The sequence below is a fragment of the Ranitomeya variabilis genome, chromosome 2, assembly GCF_051348905.1.
Source record: "Ranitomeya variabilis isolate aRanVar5 chromosome 2, aRanVar5.hap1, whole genome shotgun sequence".
Lineage (NCBI taxonomy): Eukaryota > Metazoa > Chordata > Amphibia > Anura > Dendrobatidae > Ranitomeya > Ranitomeya variabilis.
Genome location: NC_135233.1, coordinates 1,088,382,374 through 1,088,394,762, shown reverse-complemented (window position 1 = coordinate 1,088,394,762; position 12,389 = coordinate 1,088,382,374). Strand labels below are relative to the sequence as shown.

Here is a 12,389-nt window from a genome sequence, read left to right as displayed (position 1 = left end):
ACTGCACATCACTGACTACTGCTATACTCAATGAATGGAGAGGTACTGCACACCTGTGACTACTGCTATAGTCAATGAATGGAGAGGTACTGCACATCACTGATTACTGCTATACTCAATGAATGGAGAGGTACTGCACACCTCTGACTACTGCTATAGTCAATGAATGGAGAGGTACTGCACATCACTGACTACTGCTATAGTCAATGAATGGAGAGGTACTGCACATCACTGACTACTGCTATAGTCAATGAATGGAGAGGTACTGCACACCTCTGACTACTGCTATAGTCAATGAATGGAGAGGTACTGCACACCTTTGACTACTGCTATAGTCAATGAATGGAGAGGTACTGCACACCTGTGACTACTGCTATAGTCAATGAATGGAGAGGTACTGCACATCACTGACTACTGCTATACTCAATGAATGGAGAGGTACTGCACACCTATTATTACTGCTATAGTCAATGAATGGAGAGGTACTGCACATCACTGACTACTGCTATACTCAATGAATGGAGAGGTACTGCACACCTCTGACTACTGCTATAGTCAATGAATGGAGAGGTACTGCACATCACTGACTACTGCTATAGTCAATGAATGGAGAGGTACTGCACACCTCTGACTACTGCTATAGTCAATGAATGGAGAGGTACTGCACACCTCTGACTACTGCTATAGTCAATGAATGGAGAGGTACTGCACACCTTTGACTACTGCTATAGTCAATGAATGGAGAGGTACTGCACACCTGTGACTACTGCTATAGTCAATGAATGGAGAGGTACTGCACATCACTGACTACTGCTATACTCAATGAATGGAGAGGTACTGCACACCTCTGACTACTGCTATAGTCAATGAATGGAGAGGTACTGCACACCTGTGACTACTGCTATAGTCAATGAATGGAGAGGTACTGCACACCTCTGACTACTGCTATACTCAATGAATGGAGAGGTACTGCACACCTCTGACTACTGCTATAGTCAATGAATGGAGAGGTACTGCACACCTCTGACTACTGCTATAGTCAATGAATGGAGAGGTACTGCACACCTGTGACTACTGCTATAGTCAATGAATGGAGAGGTACTGCACACCTGTGACTACTGCTATAGTCAATGAATGGAGAGGTACTGCACACCTCTGACTACTGCTATAGTCAATGAATGGAGAGGTACTGCACACCTCTGACTACTGCTATAGTCAATGAATGGAGAGGTACTGCACACCTCTGACTACTGCTATAGTCAATGAATGGAGAGGTACTGCACACCTGTGACTACTGCTATAGTCAATGAATGGAGAGGTACTGCACACCTCTGACTACTGCTATAGTCAATGAATGGAGAGGTACTGCACACCTCTGACTACTGCTATAGTAAATGAATAGAGAGGTACTGCACATCACTGACTACTGCTATAGTCAATGAATGGAGAGGTACTGCACATCACTGACTACTGCTATAGTCAATGAATGGAGAGGTACTGCACACCTCTGACTACTGCTATAGTCAATGAATGGAGAGGTACTGCACACCTCTGACTACTGCTATAGTCAATGAATGGAGAGGTACTGCACACCTCTGACTACTGCTATAGTCAATGAATGGAGAGGTACTGCACACCTATGACTACTGCTATAGTCAATGAATGGAGAGGTACTGCACATCACTGACTACTGCTATACTCAATGAATGGAGAGGTACTGCACATCACTGACTACTGCTATAGTCAATGAATGGAGAGGTACTGCACACCTTTGACTGTACTGCTATAGTCAATGAATGCTATGCGTCGTTTTGTAGAAAAAACGCATCCTGCAAAAGTGATTGCAGGATGCGTTTTTTCTCCATTGACTTGCATTAGCGACGCATTGCCACACGTCGCAACCGTCGTGCGACGGTTGCGTCGTGTTGCGTCGGACCGTCGCCACCAAAAAACGTTGCATGTAACGTTTTTTGGCGCATCGTGTCCGCCATTTCCGCCCCCTCCTCCCCGCACCTCACAATGGGGCAGCGGATGCATTGAAAAACAGCATCCGCTGCCCCCGTTGTGCGGCGCTTCCACAGTATGCGTCGGTGCGCCGCAACGTCGCATTGCGACATGCAGTGCACGACGCTAATGTGAAAGTAGCCTTACAGGCCTCATTCAGACGTCTGATTTCCCCGTATGAGAGCTATCCGTTATTTTCACGGTCAGAGCTCGTACCTGTGATGTCTATGGAGCCAGTCACATGTCTGTGATTTTACACGGGCTGAGTTGTCCAGGGAAAATTGTAGAGACATGTCCGATTTTGATGCGATGGTCAAATCAAAATTGTTACTGCAAGTCTATGGGTACGTGAAAAAATCTAACTGCACTCGGATGTCATCTGTGTGCGGTCTGATTTTCACAGAGTGTCACTTAGGAGAAGGTGGAGAAACTTTTTTTTCTCAACTTACGTGAAAAACTGATGACACATGAACCACACTCTGATTATGGCCGGGGTCACACTTGCGAGCGTCTGTATGGGTGCTCATTGCCCTCTGATTGTGGGGTGCTAATGGGTCACCATGGCAATCGGGGGGCTTGCTGAAGGCCCCCCATCTCTACCAACTTGTTACTCTATCTTCTTGAGCTTCATAGGACACAGTGATTTTCAGTATATACTGCAATACTTAATGGGGCGACTGCAGGCTTCTGAATCCTCACAGTGTGCGCACCCCACACTCTCCAGATTCTCAGGTCACTTAAATGCCCGCTCTCTCTGCCAGCACCAGAGAATCTGCAGACCGTGAAGTACGCACGTTTTGAGGATTCAGAAGTCTGCAGCCACATAGAGTGATTGCAGACGATCAGCCAAAGATCGGACAACTCCTCTATGCTGGAGTCACACACAGCATATAAAAATACAGTCCGTTTTTTACAGACCAAATACGCAGAAATGTTTCCTGAACAGTGATCCGTATGTCATCCGTGGGCAAGATGTGGCTGCGTATTTTGCGCATGTAAACCTCCGTATGGCATTCGCACGATTTTCTCACCGGCTTGCAAAATAGACATATAATGGATCCATGGACTCAAATATTCTTGAAAATATATATACAGTCCATATACTGTACATACATATATATGTGAGTGAGACATATATATATATATATATATATATATATATATATATATATATATATATATCTATATTCATATTTCATACAATGAGACATGGTTACATACATTAAACCACTTCATATCCATTATATATTTACATATCCCTCACTACTAATGTTAGTAGTATGTGTGCAAAATTTGGGAGCTCTAGGTGTTAAAATAAAGGGTTAAATCACAGAAAAAACTGGCGTGGGCTCCAGAACAATTTTCTCCGCCGGAGTGGGAAAGCCAGTGACTGAGGGCAGATATTAATAGCATAGAGAGGGACCGTGGTTATTGCCCCCCCAGCTAAAAACATCTGCCCCCAGCCACCCCAGAAAAGGCACATCTGGAAGATGCGCCTATTCCGGCACTTAGGAATCCAAAAAACTGAGAAAGCACACCATTAGTAGTGGAAAAAGCATATATATAGTATATATATATATATATATATATATATATATATATATATATATATATACTGCCCTGCATTGGCAGCGTCAATAGTAAAAACTCGGTCACACAGGGTTAATAGCGGCGGTAATGGAGTGAGTTACCCACGGCATAACGCGGTCCGTTACCGCTGGCATTAACCCTGTGTGAGCGGTGACCGCGGGGAGGATTGGGCAGGGCGCCGGCCACTGACTGCAGGGGAGTAGGGAGGGACTAATCGGACTGTGGCCATCGCTGATTGGTCGCGGCAGCCATGACAGGCAGCTGGCGAGACCAATCAGCGACTTGGATTCCATGACAGACAGAGGCCGCGACCAATGAATATCCGTGACAGAAAGACAGACAGAAGGACAGACAGACGGAAGTGACCCTTAGACAATTATATAGTAGATTGGATCGAGATTGGACAATTTTCTGTGATTTTATTCAGATCACTCAGTCTGCTAGAATACAAGGATATGCCCCACAGACCATAATAGATACAAGTATCCTGTGAAAAATATTATCGAAGTCGTAGGAGAAAAACGACATCTGAATGAATCTGTGTTACAGCCATTATCTGCTGGGGTCACCCCGTGAGCCCGCTCCAGACTTACGCTGTAAAGCGGTCATACTCGGGTCAGGAGATGTGCAGACAGTCTGTGTATTGTGATCCAACATCAGACCAGTCACCATGAATGTCTGACGGAGCCCTTAAAAAGCTTGAAAAGGGGGTGTACACAGTCCAAGGAGGAGTCAAGAGTATTACACATGTCTTTCCAAGGCAAATATAGGCTTTTCAGTACGTGCAATTTGTGACAAATCGATTCGCCGGGTATTTAAGGTTTGGGAAAAATTCAACGAAGCTGGTGCTCGTCTCGACCCTATACATCCCAATATCGATCTGCTCATAGTCATACAGCTAATAAGTATTTAAAGGGGCTGTCCAGGTTTGGGGCACAAGTCTGCAGTCACTCTATGGGACTGCAGACATTCGAATCCTCACAGCGCACACTGTCAGCATTCTCCAGTGCTGGGCGGTCGCATACTTCTAGCCACATTCCGACTAGACGTCTCTAGCCTTGCCCAATTCACTTGCACTGAGCGAGGCCATGCCCGACTAGTCGGTATGTGACTGCATGTATGCCAATTGTATACATGCGTTCACACGCCCACAGCCAGAGAATCCTGACAGTGTGTGCTGTCAGGATTCACAAGTCTTCAGTCACATAGACTGACTGCAGACTTCAGCCCCAAGTCTGGAAACCCCTTTAACAGCTAACATCTAGGTCTCCATCGTTATATTGATTTCTCAGGTCCAGGGCCGGGACAAGGTATTTTGTTTCCCTAGCCAGATAAAGCAAATGGCGCCCCCCAAGCAAAGGAATGGGTCAGAAACTAAGGCAACAGGACACCTAATGCAACTTCCCCCTCATGGCTAAGGCCTCTTTCACACTTACGTCGTTTGGCCTCCGTCGCAATGCGTAGTTTGGGGAAAAAAACGCATCCTGCAAATGTGCCCGCAGGATGCGTTTTTTCCCCATAGACTTGTAGTGACGAATTCATGTACTGATGATGGCTCTGGTGATGTATTCATGGAGTGGTGATGATTCTAGAAATGTATTCATCATCAGAACCATCATCAATATACACTGCTCAAAAAAATAAAGGGAACACTAAAATCCCACATCCTAGATATCACTGAATGAAATATTCCAGTTGTAAATCTTTATTCATTGCATAGTGGAATGTGTTGAGAACAATAAAACCTAAAAATGATCAACGTAAATCACAACTAATATGCCACAAAGGTCTGGAGTTGGAATGATGCTCAAAATCAAAGTGGAAAATGAAGTTATAGGCTGATCCAACTTCAGTGGAAATGCCTGAACACAAGGAAATGATGCTCAGTAGTGTGTGTGGCCTCCACGTGCCTGTGTGATCTCCCTAAAACGCCTGGGCATGCTCCTGAAGAGGCAGCGGATGGTCTCCTGAGGGATCTCCTCCCAGACCTGGACTAAAGCATCCGCCAACTCCTGGACAGTCTGTGGTGTAACGTGATGTTGGTGGATGGTGCGAGACATGATGTCCCAGATGTGTTCAATCGGATTCAGGTCTGGGGAACGGGCGGGCCAGTCCATAGCTTCAATGCCTTCATCTTGCCTGAACTGCTGACACACTTCAGCCACATGAGGTCTGGCATTGTCCTGCATTAGGAGGAACCCAGGTCCAACCGCACCAGCATATGGTCTCACAAGGGGTCTGAGGATCTCATCTCGGTACCTAATGGCAGTCAGGCTACCTCTGGCGAGCACATGGAGGGCTGTGCGGCCCTTCAAAGAAATGCCACCCCACACCATTACTGACCCACTGCCAAACCCGTCATGCTGAAGGATGTTGCAGGCAGATCGCTCTCCACTGCGTCTCCAGACTCTGTCACGTCTGTCACATGTGCTCAGTGTGAACCTGCTTTCATCTGTGAAGAGCACAGGGCGCCAGTGGCGAATTTGCCAATCCTGGTGTTCTGTGGCAAATGCCAAGCGTTCTGCATGGTGTTGGGCTATGAGCATAACCCCCATCTGTGGACGTCGGGCACTCAGACCATCCTCATGGAGTCAGTTTCTAACCGTTTGTGCAGATACATGCACATTTGTGGCCTGCTGGAGGTCATTTTGCAGGGCTCTGGCAGTGGTCTTCCTGTTCCTCCTTGTACAAAGGCTAAGGTAGCGGTCCTGCTGCTGGGTTGTTGCCCTCCTACGGCCCCCTCCACGTCCCCTGGTGTACTGGCCTGTCTCCTGGTAGCGCTTCAAGCCTCTGGACACTACGCTGACAGACACAACAAACGTTCTTGCCACAGCTCGCATTGATGTGCCATCCTGGATGAGCTGCACTACCTGAGCCACTTGTGTGGGTTGTAGAGTCCGTCTCATGCTATCACGAGTGTGAAAGCACAACCAACATTCAAAAGTGACCAAAACATCAGCCAGAAAGCATTGGTAGAGATGTGGTCTGTGGTCCCCACCTGCGGAACCACTTCTTTATTGTGTCTTGATAATTGCCAATAATTTCCATCTGTTGTCTATTCCATTTGCACAACAGCATGTGAAATTGATTGTCAGTGTTGCTTCCTAAGTGGACAGTTTGATTTCACAGAAGTTTGATTTACTTGGGAGTTATATTCTGTTGTTTAAGTGTTCCCTTTATTTTTTTTGAGCAGTGTATAAATACAAAACCAAAATCATCATCACTATATAAATAGAACATCAGAGCCATCATTAGTACGCGAATACAGCACAGGAACCATCGTCAGTAAATAACTACGTCACTAGAACCACCATCAGTACATAAAAACGTCACCAGACCCAAAATCACTACATGAATACGTCAACAGAACTACCATTAGTCATGAATGTGTCACCAGAACCACCATTAGTATATGAATATTTCACGAGAACCACTGTCAGGACATTAAAATATCACCAGTACCATCATCAGTACAGGAATACATCACCGGATCCACCATAAGTACTTGAATATAAAAACCAAGCTTAGTACAGTAATCAATTGCAATGTCAAGTCAGCCTCATACACATTTGTATCGCACAAACCTACAACTCTCAGCATGTCCTTAACAATGGTAAGGAGATGCTGGGAGACTGCGGACCATATAGGAACCACAGAACTGATAGGGCTGGGTTCACACTGCGTTAGCAGCAGCCTGTTCAGCACATACGCTAACGGGCTGCTGTTAACGCAAGTGCCGACATTTACATTGCGCTAGCCCCCATTGTGGGCGTGCACTAGCGATGCGTCCGACATTGCAGTCAATGGCGGCCGTAACGGACTACGTTACACTGCATTTATGCCGCGGTGTAACGTAGTCCATCTAACGGACACCATTAACGCAATGTGAACCCAGCCTAATACGCAAGCAAGATGACACAAAAATATTTACATCCAGGTACCTTATAGATTACATCTTCTCTGACTGAGTTGTTCCCGGGGTCTAAGATTCAGAGATTGACAGCGGCATTTAACTAGTTAACAGCCACGGGTGGATCACGATTCCACCCGTGGCTGTTAGAGGCATATTTCAGCTGTTCAAAACAGCTGACGTGCCGGAAAAGTTGTGGAGCCCACATCAAAGGGAGGGAGTCCGACATCGGCGTACTATTACGCCCGATGTCAGAAAGAGGTTAACCTGCAGATATGCGGTTAATCTGCAGGTTAACAGTGTCATGATGCTGTCCGGTGCCTGCACACAACTGCGCCATAGTCGTCACTGTGCTAAATGATTGCGGCCGGAGGAAGGTGCTGGGCAGCCGCAGGCATTCAGCACTGTCAGATTTTTTTTTCAATTGCGCCCCCCTCTGAGAGGCAGCGCCCTAGGCGGGTGCCTACCCCTCATGGCTGACCCGCTTCATAGCTGTGTACGTGTAATATTATAGCCATAGCTCCCAACTGCCCCTCATTGTGTGGGACTGTCCCGGTTTTGAGCCTTTGCCCCGCACTCCCGCATGGGACGCTCTGATCCCGCAGGAGTGAGAAGCAGCCGACACACGGCTCAGCTCCGCACACCTCGTACACACGCGGCTCAGCTCCGTACACCTCTTACACACATGCGATCATTATACAGTATGGAGCATCATGTGCGGTCATTATACAGTATGGAGTATCATGTGTGGCCATTATACAGTATGGAGCATCATGTGCAGTCATTATACAGTATGGAGTATCATGTGCAGCCAATATACAGTATGGAGCATCATGTGCAGCCAATATACAGTATGGAGCATCATGTGCGGTCATTATACAGTATGAAGCATCATGTGCAGTCATCATACAGTATGGAGCATCATGTGTGGTCATTATACAGTATGGAGCATCATGTGTGGTCATCATACAGTATGGAGCATCATGTGCAGTCATTATACAGTATGGAGCATCATGTGCAGCCAGTATACAGTATGGAGCATCATGTGCGGTCATTATACAGTGTATGGAGCATCATGTGCGGTCATTATACAGTATGGAGCACTGTGTGGCCATTATACAGTATGGAGCATCATGTGTGGCCATTATACAGTATGGAGCATCATATGGGGCCATTATACAGTATGGGGCATCATGTGCGGTCATTATACAGTATGGAGCACTGTGTGGCCATTATACAGTATGGAGCATCATGTGTGGCCATTATACAGTATGGAGCATCATATGGGGCCATTATACAGTATGGGGCATCATGTGCGGCCATTATACAGTATGGAGCACTGTGTGGCCATTATACAGTATGGAGCATCATGTGTGGTCATTATACAGTATGGAGCATCATATGGGGCCATTATACAGTATGGGGCACTGTGTGGCCATTTTTTTTGTTTATATTCTTTATGAAACAGTGTGATCAGCAGTGCTAAATGGGTGTCGTTGGGACGTTGCTATGGGTGTAGCTAGTTATGAATGGGTGTGGTTGGGACGTTGCTATGGGTGTAGCTAGTTATGAATGGGTGTGGTTGGGACGTTGCTATGGGTGTAGCTAGTTATGAATGGGTGTGGTCAGAGGAGTGGCCTAAAATATGCAGCGCGCGTTGCACGCCGCAAACTTTGTCCCTCTTTCCCATCTTCAAAAGTTGGGAGGTATGTTATAGCTTCTGTCCCTTATTTCTATAGCTCTTACAATTACCTCACGTCTGGCTGCCATGTCCTTCATATACACTATATTGTATATGAAGGACATGGCAGCCAGACGTATACGGATATAATAGTGACTATCTCATGATAGTCATGTCACATCTAGCCACCATAGCTGTACCTCAGGCTCTGCCACCTAGTGTGTTACTTCCTGTGCGATGACAACTCCTCTCACATACACCGTGTACCTTATCTACATACTTCCCCGTGCTCACCATTAGGACAAGTGTCACACACACGCCGCCATTCATTGCCTCAGGCTGCTGTTTCCATGACAACCAGCCGCCCGGCACAAGCCGCGCCACCACCAGGACGTTTTGGCGCCTACGATCAGTGAGGTGAGTGAACTTTCCCGCCTATTTTATAACCACGCCCACCGCGCGGGTATATAACCGCGCCGCCGATGGCGCCGCAGTTATGGTGTGAGAGGATTGAGGTGCTGCCGCCATTCCTGCTTAATCTGACAGGAAAATGAGCGGCTTACCTCAAATTCTCCTCACTAGCATGTGTCAGTGGTTACATCAGACGGCTGTTACCTCAGAGAGTCACTGTTCTGCTCATAGTATGGTTATGAAAAGTGGTCAAAATCATTTAGCTATGAGCATACACCATCTTGCTCTTGGTGAGTCCCACCTCAGTCACCGTTTATTAGGGACACCACTACACAGTGTTGGAGTAATCAGCGCCATTTCTTTATCATGAGGGCTGTAATTTTTCCTTCAAGGTATCCTTTGTTCTGGCAGTAAAAACTGAGCGCAGCATTATTTTGCCTGTCGTCTGTGAGGTGGCGTATGGATCTGTTCACACACCATCAGGGGTGAACCTAGCTTCTCTGCTGCCAGAGGTGAACTGCAAAATGGCGCCCCCCCATACACCTCATACACACGTGGCTCAGCTCCGTACACCTCTTACACACGCGGCTCCGCTCCGCACACCTCGTACACACGCGGCTTAGCTCCGTACACCTCGTACACACGCGGCTCAGCTCCGCACACCTCATACACACGTGGCTCAGCTCCGTACACCTCTTACACACGCGGCTCCGCTCCGCACACCTCGTACACACGCGGCTTAGCTCCGTACACCTCGTACACACGCGGCTCAGCTCCGTACACCTCTTACACACGCGGCTCCGCTCCGCACACCTCTTACACACGCGGCTCCGCTCCGCACACCTCATACACACGCGGCTCAGCTCCGTACACCTCATACACACGCGGCTCAGCTCCGCACACCTCGTACACACGCGGCTCAGCTCCGCACACCTCGTACACACGCGGCTCAGCTCCGCACACCTCGTACACTTGCGGCTCCGCTCCGCACACCTGGTACACACGCGGCTCAGCTTCGCACACCTCCTACACACGCGGCTCAGCTCCGCACACCTCCTACACACGCGGCTCAGCTACGCACACCTCGTACACACGCGGCTCAGCTACGCACACCTCGTACACACGCGGCTCTGCTACATCCACACTGTAAACCCCTCCTGACCCCACGCATAAGCTTACCCTCTTCCAGCACAATGACAACCAGCACAGCGGAGTCCTGAATACACTGAGGCCACTGAGCATATGACCCCTAACTCCTCCCATCCGGTGACGTCATCACAGGTCCTGTACGCACAGAACAGCCTTCTATGAGCAGCCCCAGCAGATGCAGGAGAGGAGTGACTTCAGGTTGAAGACCTGTGATGATGCCACGATCACGTGACCGGTCACATGAGCCAGGGAGGGGTGGATGGGGGATTCGGCCATTCGGGATGGATGGAAGCCTTGCATACAGTAGTAACTGAACCTGCGTCTACGACGCAAATTCAGTTACTACACCGACAGAATCTGCCGCCCCCTCTCTTCATTGAAGGCAGTGCCGCTGAGGCAAACTACTCAACTTGCCACATGGTAGCGGCGCCCCTGCACACCATCCAATCAGGGTTTTGTATGACCAGACCAGCGCGGTCTGCAAGGTTGTTATTGCTGTCAAAATTTCAGCTGTAGATGGAAGCCGCGGCCATTTTCTGTTTTTTTCATTTTCGTTTTTTGCTCCCCTCCTTCCCAGAGCCGTAACTTTTATATCAATATGGCCGGGTGAGGTCTTATTTTTTTGCGGGACGAGTTGTAAACTTGAATTACATAATTCTCCGAAATAGTGTACTGGAAAACGGGAAAATAAAATTCCAAGTGCAGTGAAACTGCAAAAAAAGTGCAATTCCACAATTGTTTTTTTTTGGGGGGGTTATTTACCATGTTCGCTATATGGTACAACTGGCCTGTAAATATGATTCTCCAGGTCAGTACGACTACGCAGATACCAAACATGTATAGTTTATTATTAAATGGTGGGGGAAAAAAATCTGAAATTTGTATGAAAAAAAGTTTTTGCGTTTGTTGCCATTTTCCAAGACCCTTCGGAACATTGTAATTTTTCTGGTGCTTGGTGAGGGCTTATTTTTTATGCACCAAGGTGACTTTTTTATTGTTACCAGTTTGGGGTAGATACGATGTTTTGATCGCCTTTAGTTGGATTTCATTGCAATGTTGCAGTGGGCAGAAAAAAAACATAATTCTGGAATTTCGATTTTTTTTCAATTATCTATTTGATTATTTTTACTTTATATTTTGATAGGTTGACAATTCTGAACTCGGCAAATTGAATGGGGCAAAAGGGGGTGATTTTAACTTGTTTTTTTCACTTTTTACTTTAATAGTACCCTTAGGAGATTTGAAGCTGTGAACATCTGATCGCCTGTGCTGTGTGTATGCTTCAGCCATGCTATGTGTAGCAAAAATCGCAATCTATGAACGCTGGCCACAAGCCGACGTTCATAGGAGATTCACAATGACTGGCATGGGGGTCTTTGGCGGTCCCCCAGCTGTCATGACAACCCATCGACGCTCAACGCCCCCTCCTCCCGATCACATGACAATGTGCCGGTGAGCGAGACTTGTGATGTGCTGGCGAGTATTAAATCCCGCTGTCAGAGACTGGCGGGATTTAACTGGTTAACAGCCGCAGGTGGAGCTGTTAAAGGCACTTGACAGTTGATTAACTCGGTCATCATGTATGGGGAAAGATAAGGGCTCAGCGCCGGGGTCCACATCAAAGTCAGGGATACGACATATGAC

The 12,389-nt window shown here is 47.3% G+C and overlaps 1 protein-coding gene across 1 annotated transcript in view; it reads right to left on the bottom strand.

Moving 5' to 3' along the window:
- The window catches only part of RP1L1 (RP1 like 1), a 110,534-nt gene extending 100,969 nt beyond the window's left edge, over positions 1-9,565 (bottom strand). The window contains exon 1 of the mRNA XM_077291719.1: positions 9,480-9,565. The gene's annotated coding sequence lies outside the window, so the exon portion shown is untranslated. The remainder of the gene's footprint in view (positions 1-9,479) is intronic.
- Positions 9,566-12,389: the final 2,824 nt, after the last annotated feature.